The following is a 14,250-nucleotide window of genomic DNA, read 5'->3' as shown; positions in this document are numbered from 1 at the left end:
AGGAGAAAATGAGGGGGAAAACCAGGTCCACCTTAACCCGCTCGACCCGACCAAGTACCACGGCCAAATTCGATCCTTTCTCCGGGCAATTTCGGGTGAATTGCGTTGATCCAGTACCTGAAAATTTATCCACGACCTTTCCTCTCCCCGTTATATGAAAAACCAGAGTTATTTGGATCTTGATTTGGCAAAAATAGCACCATGGGTACGTCAAGTGCTCTGCTTTGATTCACCAAAACCTGAAGCTAACTTCGTCCATCACCCACCCTAATCTACTCCCCACAAGCTCAAAAATAATGCCCAAGCAGTGGTGGAGGCGTCGAAGCACGTATGGAGGTCAAATCGAAGCACACCCAATTTTAAGGTTTCGACGGTTTGTGGGTAATTTCAGGTGTTTCTCAATCGAATTGGACTTCGGCTGAGGTATGAAAATTGCTCCCCTCGACTTGTTCTACATTTTTATAAAATTTGGTAATTTTTGGAGTTAGTTGAATCTTCCGGCGAGTCGAGGCGGCCGGTCGTCACATGCGGTGACGCGTGGGCCGATACACCACTTGGTCTCCCTAAGCTAATTTGGATGCCCTGATTCTATATTTGACATCTGATTGACAGAATTCCATTGTTTGATTATATTTTCGTTAAGGTCCGCCACTTGGTCATTATATGATTCGACGGTCGGACCGTTGGATTATCACCAAACTTTAATACGTAATAGAACGTAATATTTGAGGACATTATGAACTGACAGATTGGGAATCCGATGTGTGGATCTTCCTGAAGTAGATTTTTAAGTTTTTATAATCAAACATTGATCACCACTTGAATTTGCGATTGGCAGAGATCCAACCGTTAGATTGTAATGAAATTTTATTATGTTGTTTTGGAAGTATAATGTGGACCTTGGGAAGTTATGGATCAAAAATCTGATAGGCAGATCTTCCGATTTAGATTTCTAGATTTGTGGACCCTACTCACGACCTTGATTAACGGTTGACTTTTTAGTCAACTCGCCTGAATTCTTCTAACGTGTCTCTGAGCTTAGAGTGTTGCTAAGATTTTATGGAGCTTATTGGGCTCAGCATGATGATGTGTCTTCCTCGATTGACGTGCACCTCAATTTATGTATCGATGACATCACATCATGTTATGCTTGTTTATTTTATGTGATTTGACTTGTGTATTGAACTTGTTGTGGAGTGTGGTTGATTTGTACATTTGGTTTAATGTGATGAAATGTGAGGTCTAGTAGTGGACCGTTAACCCATTGTTATGGGGTTTGTTGCTTCGACACTTGTTTCACATCTTGCTTCTTTATGTACTTCTTGATTTGTTAAGCCTTTCTAAATTGAGTACTTGGTTCATGTATTGTTTCTTCGAGTGTTGCTATATTTCTTGGACTTCCACTCGGTCCGTTAAGTGATCCGGAACTGGGTTCCACTAGGGTTTCGTTGAGTGGCCTGGTTCCCTGCTTCGTTTAGATTCTGTTGAGAGGTCTGAAATCCATCGTGATCCGCGATTTCATTGAGTGGTTCGGAATTGCATCCTCCAGTGGATTCATTGAATGGTATGATATCCATTCTACTCAGTGATTTCGTTAAATGGTCCGGAATGGTATCCACTCGGCTTCCGTTGAGAAGTCTGGAATCCCTTCTACTCCGCGATTTCGTTAAGTGATCTACAATTGTATCCTGGTTTGGATTCCGTTGAGTGGTCTGGAATCCCCTTTGGTGTCTTGGTTTTATTGAGTGGTCTGAAACCCGATGTTGGTGGATTTCGTTAAGTTGTCTGAAATCGCATCATTTGACTTGTTGGTGCCTTGGATTCAATTTCAGCTTTAGAGATGTAGGCTTCGGTCAAACTGTGTCGCTCTAACCCTGCATTTCAGTGTATTGAACGTGTTATTGTTTGGTGTGATTATTGGATGCTATCGGATATAGTTGTTATGATTATTATTAGACTCATTGACCAATATGGCTAGAGATTTAAGTTGCACTTCGTCGAATGTTTGTTGAGATGCTCCATGCCTGAATTATGGGATTATGTTGAGGCATAGTGATTTATGTGATGATTGTTCGAGGGTAGTGAAGGACGAACTACGAATGGCTTGATCCTTGTTTAGGGTATGTAGGCAGTCTAACGAGGAGGTTAGATGCAGCCATAAAGTATACAAAAATTACTACACAATTCGAATCTCGAATTATGCCTTGTACATATCCCGAAGGCGGGGTATGTTAGATATACCGATACTTGGTGATGTCATGTGTCGATCCTGGTCGTATGTCGGGATCGGGGCGTGACACAAAGATTAGTACAAAGGTTGTTAATTTCCCCCAAACTTGTAAGGAGTTGTCAATTTCTCCCTAAACTTTAGTTTTGGTCAACAACCCCTTAAACTTTTATAATTGGTCAATTTCTCCCTAGAACTTTAATTTTAGCCGATTATCCCCTTAAACTTTTATAATTGGCCAATTTCCCCTATGGCGTTGGATTTTCGAATTTTTCATCCATATTGGTCACGTGCACAACACATGGCAATTGTTTGAGGGCAAAAAGGTAATTATGGACAACATATTGTTTTTATTCTTTCTTCTTCTTTTTCGCTAGTTCACTATGTACACTTTATTTGAATTTCATCTCTAATGTGGACAAGGCCCCTCATTTCCTGAGTTGCTTCAAAAAAATGTGTGTTTTTGGTATCGTACCTAGTTACTTGTTGTACAGACTATGTATGAGGGAATATAACTATATACACAATATATACATTAAAGTAGTGAGAAATTACAGGCGTCCTTCTATCTTGACATCAAAATTACGACAGAAAACATATGAAAATCAATCGAAGGCATAAATAAAAAGAAGGATTGTGACCAAGTAATGAGCATGACAAGGTTTTACTACCGTTGACTATTTTCCTAGCTACATTGCATCCTATTAATCAGCTTTTCCCTAAAAAAAACGTAATTAATAAGCATGATAAGTGTTTAAAGGTTGAGACGGACAAGTATTCATGCATCTTCTATGTGTTCATGGATGCTCTGGTACCACGTAGAAATTGATTTTTTTTTTTAAATTAATTTGTGTAATAGTACAAACATATGTAGTATACAATAGTTGATTTGAATAGCTAGTCTAATTGATTACGATCAATTACAATCAATGAGAGATCAATCTAAATGAATCCGACAAGATTTGCGATGGCAAGAGAATCTCGGTGACACAACCAAATATATGCTACTGGTTTTAGGGTTTCAAGTGCTTGAGTGCAGCAGCAAAAGCCACAACTATCTTTAGACATTCCTGCCACCTAATTGCAAGGTCAAAAAGATGCGGACAAGTCTTCATCAAAAATGGCTTTTTTGGTGATTGTGCTCATGGTTATGGCATCTGATAAAGTATTACTTTTCGAGAAAATTTTATTATGCTTCGGAGTCTCTTATTCTATAAAATTATTGACGGTTAGATCTTGATCATTGCGTCTTTGACTAAATGTATTACGGTAAAGAACCCCATGGTATGTTAAGATACCATGCACAAAGCCTACTAAGTAATCCCTAGTATATAATTTGATACAGTCCTGTAAATTTTCTAGTTGTTAACAGTAAATAAATTGTTGGCAGGTCTGCAGCAATATGCTGAAGCAAAGAAATAATTTCCCTATTGCAATACTGATCAGGACTGAAAGTTCAGACATATGTCGATTCTTTTTGGGGTTTAGACTAGAACTGAAAGTTCAGACATATGTTTTTTGTTCTGGTTCAATTAAATTGTTAGCCCTAGATCAACCATGGATTTGACCTTCTTTCTAATTAATTCCTTCAGAATCTTTCATTCTAAAGCAAAAATTAACATCGAAGGCTTTTGAAACATTTCTATATGTTATTTTGTATATAATAATACATTTATAGTAAGGGGTGGGGTTTGAACTAAATTATATAATGAGATAGCTATAATAATTTAGTTCGAATTAACTTCTTTCGACAAGAATCGAATTTAAGACATGTTACTTACAAGAAAGAAAAATATCACTAGACTGTAATATTAAGTAGCGTAACATTTCTCTAAGTTAATTAAGTAAAGCCATCTCATTCATGAATGAATTAAACAATTTTTCACTCACCGTCCCAATGTTATGACATTATCTCAACCAATCACATACTGCTACAATGACCTTCTCGCTCAGAGAAGTTCCTATATATCACAAATGGATGAACGTATAATAGTAAATGTACATTTTTGATGGGGGACTATTAACAGGCAGAGAATCAACTATACGAACACTCACACAACTAGAGAAGGAGACTAAGATAAAGAGCCAAACTCTGTTCATAAACTCATTCAAATACATCCCCCCCCCAACCTCCAGAATTCTAGCATTTTAAAAGGCCTAGCGAACTGCTTAATTAACTGCTAACACAACTTCCTAGTCCACTAAAACTTCATAAATGATAATCAAGTCCCAACCCAAACACATAATTAAAACACAAATTACCAAAATACAAATCACTAAAATATAAATTAGCCATTTAAATATGAGAGTTCAATGAATTTCTCTTTCATGCACTGCGTCAGACTCTCCAGGTGAGAAAGAACTCACCCACGAGTTCCCTGATTCAAAATTGATCCATAACCCAAAGTGTTGTAACCAACTTTTCTTCGCATGCTTAGTTTTCTGTTTCAAGCTAACAAACAACTTCTTTGCATAATAGAAAAAAATGGCGGTTATTTCCAGAAGCCGCAATAGTTTATAAAGATTTCTTGAGGATGTATCAACTTCCAAATATTGCAATAACTCTTTTCGCTCTCCCATTTTTTTTTGGTTAAGTCAGTGTGCATGAAGTCATACCAAACCGGATTATGAAACTCAAATGTAGGGGTAATTTCCACAACTTTAGGTTGCTCATGTGTGGCAATGTGTTGTGGCATGCATCCATTTTTGAATTCTAACACCACATCTCTATTACCAAAAACCATCAATATGTTGCTGCTTGTTTGATCAACACGAGACTCCACATCTAAAGCACAAGTAGAGGCCAAAATATCCCTTGTAGAATCTGATTTGCAAACCCCTTCTTGACATAGACTTGTTGAGTTCTTCAGTGATACAAATTCAATAGTTTTGTCCTGAAAAGTGTCGAGGTTGACATTCTTTAAGTTCACTTCTTCATTGTCAACATATTCATCAAAAATAGTTGGTACAGTCCAATCAAAAGCACTAACCATTTGATCAAACTTGGTTTCTTTATTCGTATTGAGTTTCTTCTTCAAGAGAAATTCCAATTTTATCTTCCTTACACCTAATTTCAAAATAAGAAGGCAAAGAAAATTGACTTACATCCAGGTTTGAAACTTTGTTGATTTCAATTAGTGCTTCAACCTTAAATGCTAATCCTTCAGTGTCATTTGGTTTGTAATCTTCCGCATAATCCCTCGCAGCCTTAAGCCAGTTATGAAATCTTGGCATCCCAAGCTACCATAATTGATTTTTATTCCCTTAAGACGAACGGTGTTGTGGATCGTAAAACCACCTCAATTCTGCCTCATGATCAGAATTAGTAAGCCTTGACCCACCAAGCTTCATACGAGCTTCTTGGCGTTCAATTCACCTACTAAGTTGCTCAACTTGTCTTCGAAGTGCTTGAAGTTCTTTGTCTCTTTCATCCCTATATTCCACGATGCTCATATGGTGCTCATGCTTTCCGCTACCTCTTTGTCCCACCATTTTACATAAACGGTGTGGAAACAACCCAAAGTGTAACATCTCACATCGCTTAGGGGAGTGTATCATGTAAGCCTTATATGTATATTCTCATCTCTATCTAGCACGAGGCGTTTTGGGAGCTTACTAGCTTCGGATTCCATCAGAACTCCGAAGTTAAGCGAATTCGCGCGAAAGCAATCCCAGGATGGGTGACCTACTGGGAAATTCTCGTGTGAGTTCCCAGAAACAAAACTGTAAGGGCGTGGTCGGTGCCCAAAGCGGACAATATCGTGATACGGTGAAGTCGAGCCCGGGATGTGATGGGGGCCCGAGCCGGGATGTGACACAACGAACATAGCAAAGCTCTGGTACCAAATGATGGAGGACTGTTAAAGGGCAGAGAATCAACTAGACGAACACTCGCACAACTAAAGAAGGAGACTAAGATAAAGAGCCAAACTTTGTTCATAAATTTATTCAAATACATCCCCCCCCCTCCCCCAACCTCCAGAATTCTAGCATTTTAAAAGGCCTAGCCAATTGCTTAATTAAACGCTAACACAACTTCCTAGTCCACTAAAACTCCATAAATGATAATCAAGTCCCAACCCAAATACATAATTAAAACACAACTTACCAAAATACAAATTACTAAAATATAAATTAGCCATTTAAATATGAGAGCTCAATGAATTTCTCTTTCATGCACTGCATCAATTTTTGTTCAGCCGTGTTTGATTTCTAGACACAAACTATTGAAGCTCACTGATCTCTCTGCATCATCAGAATGTTGCTAAAAGAGCAAATGGACGGTCAGGGATGGTTAGAATTGTGGCATCATTTTCCAGGATTTTTACTATCTGGTCCATTGATGGCCTATCATTTGGAACTGGATGAGAAGCAAGCACAGCAACCAACGAATACTTCTCCCTCACTTCCGGCGGGCCTAATTCGGGCATGGATTCATCAATGACATCCAAAACTCTGCCTTCCCTGACTTGTGACCAAGCCCAATCTGACAACAACAAAGGTCTATTCTCGTCGTTGAATTCTATAACTGCTTTCTTCCCACTCAAAAGCTCAAGCAGCACAACCCCGAAACTGTACACATCAATTTTTTGAGATATTTGGCCATACAAAGCATACTCTGGAGCAAGATAACCTAGTGTGCCGGCAACCCTAGTGCTCATATGTGTCTGCCCCTCTGGTGTGAACTTTGCAAGGCCAAAATCTGCCAGTTTCGCTTCAAATGCTTCATCTAAAAGCACGTTGCTCGCTTTGATGTCACGATGGATGATAGCAGGCTGCACACCATGGTGTAAATAAGCCAACCCGCGAGCAATTCCAAGAGCAATCTTTTGGCGAATTGACCAGCTAAGCTTCTTGAATTTCGGTTGGAAGAGATGGTCATATAGGCTTCCGTTCCGCATCAATTCACAAGCTAGAATTTTCTGGTGGCCTCCTCTATTCACCGTAGCGATACAATAGCCTCTCAAGGACACAAGATTCACATGCCTTACGCTTGCGATCACCTCTACTTCGTGTGCGAAAACTTGGTCTCCGGCAGCAGAGCAGTTCTTAAACCTTTTCAATGCAACTTCAGAGCCATCTTGCAACATTCCCTTGTAAACATTCCCATATCCTCCGAAACCAATTATGTTCTCGCTTGAGAAATTCCTCGTAGCCTTTTGTATTTCCTCGAAGCTGAACTTTATCGAAGTACTAATTTGACCGCTAATTTCCATCTCCCCACTCGAAACTTCTTTGATTTGAGCCAAAGTCTCCCTCTTCTTCCTCTTCCATTTCTTGTGCCATATCCAAAGAAACCAAACCACAACCAATGCCCCGATAAATCCATGAAAACAACCAACCGCGATCCCCCACATCACCGCCTTGGGGTCTCCAGACTTTTTATTAGACGGTGAGAAATCAAGCCGAAACAAACACTTGGCAGTCCCTGTATCTGTTGGTCCAAACCTGTTAGAAAATGCTGCAGCATATATAAACGGGTAGCCATTGCAATCTGAAACATTGCCGTCGTTCGAGACTCTGAGATAAGATACGCGAACTCTTGACAAGCAATCTACGCAGGAATTACAAGCGGAATTGTTCTTCAAAGACTGATCACAAGAGCCCTTCATTTGTTGCAACTCATCTCGTGAAACCAAGGTTTCGAAATCAGACTTTGTTGTGATGTTCATACAACTTGGTGACATGAAATTGGTCTTCAAGCTACATGTGGACTTAATATCAAACCCGGGAATGAATTCATTGACTAGATTCACATACGAATCCCAGCAGGCATCCAGGACATCTGGAGACAACGAAAACAATCCAGTGGTTCGAAGATATTCTGATCGAAGGAGACGGATTCCTTGTATCATGTACTGGCACTCGGTCGCAATATCTTGCAAGGGGAATGGATGCGCGTTTTGGGTGATCAGTTTGTGGAGAAGGTCGACATTCAATGGGCATGGAGCTTTAGTTGCATTGCCCAATTTTCTATGGAAATTTTCATGGGAAATTGCTCTGGAATTGGTGAACAGTAAGACGAATCCAAGGAGTTGAAGAAATTGACAGATCATTAGGGTTTTCATTGAGATTTGCAGGATGCAGCAATGATTATGGGATTTTGGTTTTTTTCTTTGGCATGCAATGGGAAGTTTGAGTTCATTCTTTGGGAGATCACAAATGGTTTGAAGCCTCAAAAGTGGGACCAAATCCACCCAATCAATGAATCCGGATTTTTGAAATTTGATCCAACGGCTAAAAACAGGGAGCTCCTTTAAAATTATAATAACTTTAGCTATTGGATCTATCAAGGGTCCGGATTCATTAATTGGATAGATTTGGTGAAAAAGATCCGGAGATGATCCATTTCCTTGAAAGTGGAATGGAAGTTTGGCAGTCACTGTTGAAGCCTTGGAGGGAAGCAATTTAAATTGATTTGTGGATGTGGTCCTAATTTCTAACTGAATTTTAAATTTGGGGTCTTGGTTGTGTATACTCACACTTGTACTCTTTCTTTACATAGAGTTCCCTTGAGATACTCTTATTCTAATCGTGAGTACATTAGGCGTCTAATAGGCACAACAAACAAAGAAATGATTAGTTTCCAGGAAGAGACCTGGTTGGCCTTAGGTTTGTCCTAATGTTTCTTGGTTGGATTAGTGATGTCATATTCTAATTAACATATTCAGTTGTCCTAATCTGTTGGAATCAATACTTATGCTATCAAACCTAACAAAATATGATATTTATCTTTGAAATCTCTTCCATCTGTTGAAAAATATGATTATGGATATAATTAAGGAGCTTAAATCCAATGCTAACGACGAACTTAATCCAAAAGAAATAAGAACTTATGAAAGACTAAGTTAGCGGTTAAGATATTAGTTCAGAATAATTACATTCTTTGTTCAGTTAAGTTTCCATTTGATATGATCAAGTCAATACATTTGACATAATCATGCCAATACAAATGGAAACTCAACCGATCAAAGAATGTAACTATACTAAAACAATTACAATAAACACTTTTTTTGTAATAATATTTATAAACAATAAAAAAAAAAAGAAAAAAAAAAAGTCATTCCTAACATTGAAACACTTCTAGAGCTCGAGCTAGGCTTGACTTGGTTCCTATACAAGCCGAGCTTAATCAAGCTTCAAAATATTCAAATAGGCTTGGCTTGGTATAGAAATTGGCACCATAAATTAGTATTTTTGCAAGAGTTTATGCTTTTGTTACCAAGTACATTGACAATAGGGTGACATACATATCAATCAAATAAAGCATTTTAAGGAACAAATGAGAGACTAAAGTACAACCGAGTTACTCAAAAAGGTCACTACTTCACATCACTGCCATAAGATTGGAGTCGATCCATGGAATTTTATCTTGTTAGTAAGCCGATCTATATTAGTTCGTTTTGCGAAAGACGCAAGTACTAAACCCATCTATCAAAAAAGAAAAAACCCCACCATTTTTTTTTTGTTCCTGAAAAGCCCACATTTTCATATCAGATGACTTTGCTGTTTCAAGGATCTGAATTTAATTTGGGAGAGTTTGATGATCCAGTTACATATAAAGAAATCATAATTAGTTCTCAAAGTGAAGAGTGGTTGAAATCCATGAAATATGAGCTTGAATCAATGGGTAAGAATGAAGTTTGGGAGTTAGTTCAATTACTAAAAGGATGCAAGGCTATATTCAAAATCAAAAGAGATTCTAAGGAAGACTTAAAGGGATATAGGGTTAGATTAGTGGTTAAGGGTTTCACTCAAAAGGAAGGAATTGAATTGACTGTAATAAAACATTTTTTTCCGGAATCTACCAAAGATTCATTTAGGGGGCACTTGTAGCTCAATTCAACTTTTTTTACATGAAACCGCATTCTTAAATGGCAATTTAGATGATGAAATTTTCATGAAGCAATTTGAAGGGTTCATTTAATAAGGGAAAGAGAATTTGGTGTAAAAGCTCAAGAAATCAATTTATGGTTTGAAACACGCCTCAAGACAATGTACTTGAAATTTGATCAAGTTATACAAATTTTTGGTGTCGTAGAAAATCCGTCTAATGAGTACACATATCTTAAATTAAGTGGGAGGAATTTCGTATTGGTCCTCTATGAAGAATACATTTTTCTAGCTAGCATTAATCTTACTCCATGAGACAAACTTTTCTTGTCTAATAAATTTGAGTTGAAAAACGTGGGAGAGGTGTCGTCTTGTGTTCTGGAATAGAAGTCACGAAGAAGGAAGAAAAAGACTATGCATACTAATTTTTCCTTCACGGTGTCTCCAGGTTAGTTAGATCATCTTCAACCGAAGGAGGGTCAGAGGGCTCGTTTTACCCCTATAGCCTTCCAAGAAATTAATATTGTAATGAATAGTGTCAGGCCATATTTTTTACCATTTCTAACCGAGAAGGCCAAAGGGTCATAGACCGAACATAATTTATTATTTTAATTGAATTAATATGGTTACTTAAATTAAAATACAGTCTAGTGGTATTCCTCTTCACTTGTAAGTAAGAGGTCTTAGGTTTGATTCTCGCCAAAGACGAATTTGAACCACATTATTGCTAGCCCATTGTGAGGCTAAACCCACCCCCCTCCCATTTAGTATAGATAATATCGCTTGTTCAAAAAAAAAAAAAAAATTAAACTACCTCAATAATTTTTCGAGATGTGATATCAATAATTTTTTGGATAAAATTTCAAGTGACACATGTCGATAAGTGAGTAACTTTGCAGATTTTTTATCAATATGGAATCTCAATAATTTTACTTCTCAGATTTCAAGTGACACGTGACACGCCCCGACCTTGATATTCCCTGAATACCAGGATAGACACGTGTTGGCCGACACCCGAGGGTGACGAAAGCCATTTATTGAGTGCAAATGCTGAAAACAAGGGATAAATAAGGTTTATAAATATAAAAGAATAATTAATATGCAAATAAGGACCGTGTTCAGAGCACACCTCTAATCTAGAACACTAAAGAAAATAATATAAAATTGAATGAAACCAAGGAGTGGGTCCTACACCGAGAGGACTCGAAGATGCCGATGCAGAAGTGCCTGGACGTTGGGATTGTATGCCTCGATTCTAAGTCCTGAAGGGGGCGCAAAACAAACATGAGTGGACCAAGTTGATATATATATAATAAAACAGTTATCAACGTACTAACCCCCAGGTTTTATGAAAACACAAATATAATGATAACATAGGTTTTCCGAAACCTAGCATGTCGTGCAATGTCTCAAATCATCATTCGCACAAAATAATAATCACTAGTGAATGTCCAATATAACACTTCAGGCCCCATGCCGGCTCCCCGTCTCTGAGCACACAGTCAGAGGAAAAATGCACTTCAGGCCCCTTGCCGGCTCCCCGTCTCTGAGCACACAGTCAGAGGAAAACACACTTCAGGCCCTATGCCAACACCAAACCGTCGCCCGGGACGGACCGGATCTATCCTTACGTCCCGTAGCGGAAAGGACCACTAGGTAAGTACAAAACCAGTAAACATACATATATTGAAAATCAACTTCATAGTATAAAGTCATCCATCATCTATACTATAAAGAGGTGTTCTAAACATGTTCTAAATATCATATCGTCATCCATCAGATATGATATAAGAACATGGGTTATAAGAAAAATAGTAATAATTCAAACTAACCTCAATAAGCATGTTATCTCGTAAAACGTTCATAAAACATAATCATCAAATCATGTTTTTCATGTATGCATTTCTACTATCAAAACATGCATTTTTAGAAGGGGTCCACTCACAGTACTTCGCCGTCAAAAAGCCACGCCACTAGTGAAGACGGAAACGCCACAATTAAACGCCCCTAAGCACATAAAGGGTACATTTAGTCAAACTCTACTCAAACGATTGAATTTGGGAAAACGGACATCGGAAACGGGTTCAGAACGTCGAAATTAGCCTAGGAGGGGTCCCGCACGAAAACCCAAAAAGTCAACGGTCAGACCGGGTCCGGGTCCGGGTCAACAGGTCAAAAGGGTCAGGGTCACGGGTCACGGGTCACAGGTAAATGGGTTTTGGGCTTTAGGGTTTAGGTTAGGATAAATGGGTTTAGGCTTTTAGGTGGGTTGGGTTTGGGTTAGAAAGAAAGTGGGTTTGGGTTTGAAACCTCATGGCCCAATGGCCCAATTAAAAGGGTAATGGGTTTGGGCTTGCAACCAGGGCCCTAAGGTCTTCGGGTTTGGTGGTCGCCGGATTCCAAGGAGGGGGAAGGCCGGATTTCGGCCGGAGAATTCCCAAGCTCCGATGGAGCTCAAAACTCAACCAAAACATGTCGTTCAATATACCAAATTGAAGCCCCGAAGGTAAGGAATCGAAATATACCCTTGGTTCCCGTCATCGTGGTCGGAGTTGGCCGGAAAACAGCCTGGAAGCCACGGTGTCCGCCGGAAACTGGGTAAGATTCAAATGAGTGTAACTTCTTCAATACTCAATGAAATTGGGTGAAACAAAAAGGAAAGTTGTAGTACTCAGCGAGACGAAGAGATTGATACCTTGCACGCCGGCCAAATCGCCGTGGTTTGGCCGGAAATTTCCTCGAAAGGGGCGGTGCTCGCCGGAAAACTGGGAAATGTCTCCGAGGTGGTTTCTTCATGGTTTGACATCCAAAACACAACCACGGGGATAGAAAAGAGTTATAGGTGTGGGCATGGGTGTGTGTGTGTGTGTGTGTGTGTGTTCTTGTCGGAGGAAGAAGCACCGAGAGGAGGGGGGAAAGAAATCACAGAGGAGAAAGAGAAGAGAGAATAGAGACTTTTCAGAAAAAAAAAGAAAAGGGAAAGGGAAAGGGAACCGGGGAACAAAAACAGGGGGTGGGCCTCTTGGGCTCACCAATTAAGGCTCAAAAACAATTTTAAAAAGAAAGGTATCCCCTAAACTTAGTGAAAATACAAAAATACTCATTTTCTTACGTAAATCCCAGGACGGGTTGTTACAACACGTGTCGATAAGTGAGTAACTTTGCAGATTTCTTGTCAATATGAAATCTCAATAATTTTACGTTTCGGATTTCAAGTGTCACATGTTGATAAGTGAGTAACTTTGCAGATTTTTTGTCCATATGGAATCTCAATAATTTTACTTCTCGGATTTCGAGTGACACGTGTCGATAAGTGGGTAACTTTGCAAATTTCTTGTCAATAAGGAATCTTAATAATTTTACGTCTCGGATTTCAAGTGCCACGTGTCGAGATGTAATTGGTTGAAGGAATTTTATATATGATTTTTATCTACGTGACATTTCTTATCTTCAGCTTCCAATATCCATAAATAGGGTGGATATTAGGCTATAATTCACACACCTTCAACTTTGCCCTCTCCAATATCTCTTTCGCTTTCAATTCATTCTCTTTCAATTCAAGTTTGCAATAAATTCCAACTTTGGATCCTCTTTGGATTGTAATTGGCGGTCCTCTTAAGATTAATGTTATTTAATGTTATTTAATATTGTTTAAAATGTTACTTAATGTTATTTAATGTTGTTTAATAACTTAGGTAGTTATAGGAAGGAAAAAAAAATAGAGTTTTTAGAGACAGTTTTCGTGTCATTTCGAGCTATTTTCGACCCTATAACCCTCTGACCGAATCAGTTGAAGATGACCTTATTTACTTGTGTCAATCAATATAGGCTAATAAGATTTACATTCTAATAACATTTCAATTTTGTGTTTCAAACTTGAAGACAGATGTGACACATTGCATTAGCTACCTAACTTGGCTAGCCTTGAAACTGCTTCTATCCCTAAGAAAAAAATAATTGGCTTCTTATATAGTGAGTTATTCCTCTTTGCCTACAAGTTATAAATTGATATATGTGTATAAATTTTTATTTTTAGAGTTTTAACAAGATACTTTGTATACATGTGTGGTTAAGAAATAATAACTCATTACAGGTAAAGAGCAAAGTAAGGTATGACATAATATACTCTAGTTCAATTGTGTGTGACATTCTCACGTGCAACTGATGTTAGCATACCCGGTGGTATAACA

At 38.5% G+C, this 14,250-nt stretch overlaps 1 long non-coding RNA gene and 1 pseudogene across 2 annotated transcripts; both read right to left on the bottom strand.

Annotated features, from left to right (window-relative positions):
• Positions 1-6,282: 6,282 nt before the first annotated feature.
• LOC137745463 (putative LRR receptor-like serine/threonine-protein kinase RKF3 pseudogene) lies at positions 6,283-8,302 on the bottom strand (annotated as a pseudogene).
• Positions 8,303-11,124: 2,822 nt separating this feature from the next.
• LOC148692147 (uncharacterized) lies at positions 11,125-13,026 on the bottom strand. 2 transcript variants are annotated; one of them, XR_015954433.1, is made up of 3 exons: positions 12,586-13,026; positions 12,006-12,067; positions 11,125-11,322 (listed from the first exon to the last, which is right to left on the bottom strand). It is a non-coding gene; the product is annotated as an uncharacterized LOC148692147 (long non-coding RNA). The 2 variants fall into 2 exon arrangements; XR_015954432.1 differs by having other exon boundaries at positions 11,125-12,067.
• Between the last annotated feature and the right edge of the window lie 1,224 nt (positions 13,027-14,250).

Source organism: Pyrus communis, chromosome 12 (assembly GCF_041283825.1).
Source record: "Pyrus communis isolate YQ-2024b chromosome 12, ASM4128382v1, whole genome shotgun sequence".
NCBI lineage: Eukaryota > Viridiplantae > Streptophyta > Magnoliopsida > Rosales > Rosaceae > Pyrus > Pyrus communis.
This window is presented reverse-complemented; position numbering and strand designations above follow the sequence as displayed.